The sequence below is a fragment of the Nycticebus coucang genome, chromosome 4 (assembly GCF_027406575.1).
Source record: "Nycticebus coucang isolate mNycCou1 chromosome 4, mNycCou1.pri, whole genome shotgun sequence".
NCBI classification, from domain to species: Eukaryota; Metazoa; Chordata; class Mammalia; order Primates; family Lorisidae; genus Nycticebus; species Nycticebus coucang.
The window spans coordinates 98,972,657-98,976,080 of record NC_069783.1 but is presented as its reverse complement, the minus strand read 5'-3'; the positions used below and the strand labels follow the sequence as shown (position 1 = coordinate 98,976,080).

Sequence of the window (3,424 nt, the reverse complement as noted above, 5' to 3'; positions counted from 1 at the left end):
AGTTCTCTTTATAGAGATCTTTTATGTCCTTTGTTAGATTAACTCCCAAATATTTCATCTTCTTTGGCACTACTGTGAATGGAATAGAGTCCTTAACTGTTTTTTCAGTTTGACTATTGTTGGTATATATAAAGGCTACCGATTTATGAATGTTGATTTTGTAACCTGAGACGCTGCTGTATTCCTTGATCACGTCTAAGAGTTTTGTGGTGGAATTACTGGTGTTTTCCAGATATACAATCGTATCATCTGCGAAGAGCAAAAGTTTGATCTCTTCTGACCCTTTATGGATACCCTTGATCACCTTTTCTTCCCTAATTGCGGTGGCTAAAACTTCCATTACAATGTTAAAGAGCAGTGGAGACAATGGGCAGCCTTGTCTGGTTCCTGATACGATATTGACTGTGGGTTTGCTGTAGATGGCCTCTATTAGTTTAAGAAATGTCCCTTCTATACCAATTTTCTTAAGTATTCTGATCATGAAGGGATGCTGGATATTATCAAAAGCTTTTTCTGCATCAATTGAGAGAATCATATGGTCTTTGTTTTTTAATTTGTTTATGTGCTGAATTATACTTATAGATTTACGTCTATTGAACCAGCCTTGAGACCCTGGGATAAAACCGACTTGGTCATGATGTATAATTTGTTTGATGTTGCTGGATTCTGTTTGTTAGGATCTTGTTGAATATTTTTGCATCTATATTCATTAGTGATATTGGTCTATAATTTTCTTGTCTTGTTGGGTCTTTTCCTGGTTTGGGGATCAGGGTGATGTTTGCTTCATAGAACGTGTTGGGTAGTCTTCCTTCTTTTTCTTCCTTTTGGAACAGGTTGAGTAATATAGGTACTAGTTCCTTTTTAAAGGTTTGGTAGAATTCTGACGTGAAGCCATCTGGTCCCGGGTTTTTCTTTTTAGGGAGATTATGCACGATTAATGCTATTTCAGAACTTGATATTAGCCTGTTCAACATTTCCTCTTGGTTCTGGCTAAGTCTTGGAAGGTGACATGCTTCCAAGCATTGGTCAATTTCCTTCAGATTTTCATATTTCTCAGAATAAAGTTTCTTGTAATATTCATTAAGGATTTTTTGAATTTCTGTTGTTATTGTTTCTGTTTCTGTTATTGTTTTTGAATTTCTGTTGTTATTGGAGTCTGTTGTTATTTCGTCGTTTCTGATTGATTAGATTAGAGATTTTACTCTTTTTTTCCTGGTTAGGTTAGCCAAAGGTTTATTTATTTTATTGACCTTTTAAAAAAAACCAACTTTTTGACTTATTGATCTGTTGTATAATTCTTTTTTTTTTTTTCATTTTCATTTAATTCTGCTCTAATTTTGGTTATTTCTTTTCTTCTACTGGGTTTGGGGTTGGAATGTTCTTCCTTTTCCAGTTGCTTCCAGGTAATGGATTTCTTACATATGGCTGCTTTCAGAATTTTCTCCTTCATATTAACTTTAGTGAAGTTAATTATGATATGCCTGGGGGATGTCTTATTCAGATTGAGTCATGCTGGGGTTCTGAAACTGTTTGCTATCTGAATTTCAGACTCTCTTGGCATGTCTGGAAAATTCTCTTTCATAATTTCATGGAGAAGAGCCTCTGTGCCTTGCGAGACCACTTCATCACTTTCAGGGTTTCAATGAGTCAGATATTAGCATTCTTCAAATTATCCCAGAGCTGTCTGAGAGAATGATCCATTTTTGCTCTCCATTTCTCTTCCTCTTTGAGAGTTTGGGAGTGTTCAAAGGCTTTGTCTTCAATGTCAGAAATCCTTTCTTCTGCTTGCTCCACTCTGTTACTGAGGGATTCTACTGTATTTTTCAGATCTTTGGGGGCTGCAAATTCTTGCTTCAGTGCAACAAAATCTTTGGTGGTTTTGTCTTTAAATTTGTTAAATTCTCGAGACAACCTTTCAATTTCTCCTCAAATTTCTAATTCCGAATTTTCAATTGTTCCTCGAATTTCTAACTCCAAATTTTCCTCCATTCTATTAATCTTGTTTGCAATCCAAATTCTGAATTCGATTTCTGACATCTTGGCCTGCTGTTTATGAATGGGATCTTCGGTTACATCTGCCATACCTTTTCTTGGGATGGTTGATCTATTCTGGTTATTCATGTTACCAGAGTTTTTCCGCTGATTCTGCCCCATGATTGTTTTACACCATTTGATTTTTCCCCTGGAGCTTTGTCAAGGACCCGCCAAATATGGAATGCTTCATGAATTTGTGTGTCATTCTTGCACAGGGGCCATGCTAATCTTCTCTGTATTGTTCCAATTTTAGTATATGTGCTGCCGAAGTGAGCACTCAAAAATGATTTTAAATATGTTTACAAATCATCAATGACATAAAGGAAGGAATAACACCTGGAACAAGAATAATAAATCACAAAAGACAAGAGTTAAACAAAAGATATTTATGTTAAAGAACAAGTTGGAAATATTGGAAAACAAAAAAATAGTAATTCATGCTTAATACAGAATTGATGAGGCAAATTCTACATTGGATACATACACAAGGGAATTATGAAATTGAGAAATAATAATGGGGATTTTACTCAGATTCTAGCTCTTTTTCTATCTACTCATATATACGTCTATATTTTATGTACATATAGCGAGATAGGGAGGTAGATAGACATTCTCTCTGTATTTCCATTGTAGAGTTATTGCGAAGAAAATATATGTATATAAATGCAAACTCACACACTTATGGTGCACAGGTGGCGAGTGCCTGATGTAGGTCTAATAGGATTTCCAAAAAAAGGAAATAGCAGCAGCGGTAGAAAAGTAATATTACCTAAAATGATGGCTAAACAATTTTCAGCACTGATCAAAGATATGAGTCTTAAGATTAAAAACGTCCTTCAAAAACAAAGGAACCAAAATGTGAAAATAAAGAGACAAGAAATCCACATGTAGATTTTTGTAGTGAAAAAGAATAATATGAAAGATTCCCTTGGAAGAAAGGACAGTTACGTAGGTCTATGACAGCTGGTTCCCTTTTGGCCATAAATGATACCAGAAAAAAAAAGGCTGCCTCTCTTCAGTGCCTTCGACATTAATTTCTATAACCAGCTAATTTATCACTCAATTAGGAGACAAACGTTTTTTAAAATTCAGAAATACAAAGATGGGATTTACGACTTACAGATCTCCTTGAAAAACATTCCTAAGGATGACTTCTCCATGAAGAAAAATAAATGCAGCGAAATAGTAGTAAAGCTGAGAATGTAATTTGTTAACATTCTTTTAGTGTCTGAACACCCTTTAATGTAAAACAGAACATGCTTTTTTCTTTTGCTTTTAAAGATGAAACTAAAACAACATTCAACAAATAAGACAGAGTGGGGGGTTGAAGGGGAGAAGGGGAGAGAAAGAGGGAGAGCCCAGAAGAATGAATGGCTGCTGTTCAGTAGGT

At 35.1% G+C, this 3,424-nt stretch overlaps 1 non-coding gene across 1 annotated transcript; it reads right to left on the bottom strand.

Annotated features, from left to right (window-relative positions):
- Positions 1-2,204: 2,204 nt before the first annotated feature.
- LOC128585102 (U6 spliceosomal RNA) lies at positions 2,205-2,311 on the bottom strand. The gene has a single exon (XR_008379849.1). It is a non-coding gene; the product is annotated as a U6 spliceosomal RNA (small nuclear RNA).
- Positions 2,312-3,424: the final 1,113 nt, after the last annotated feature.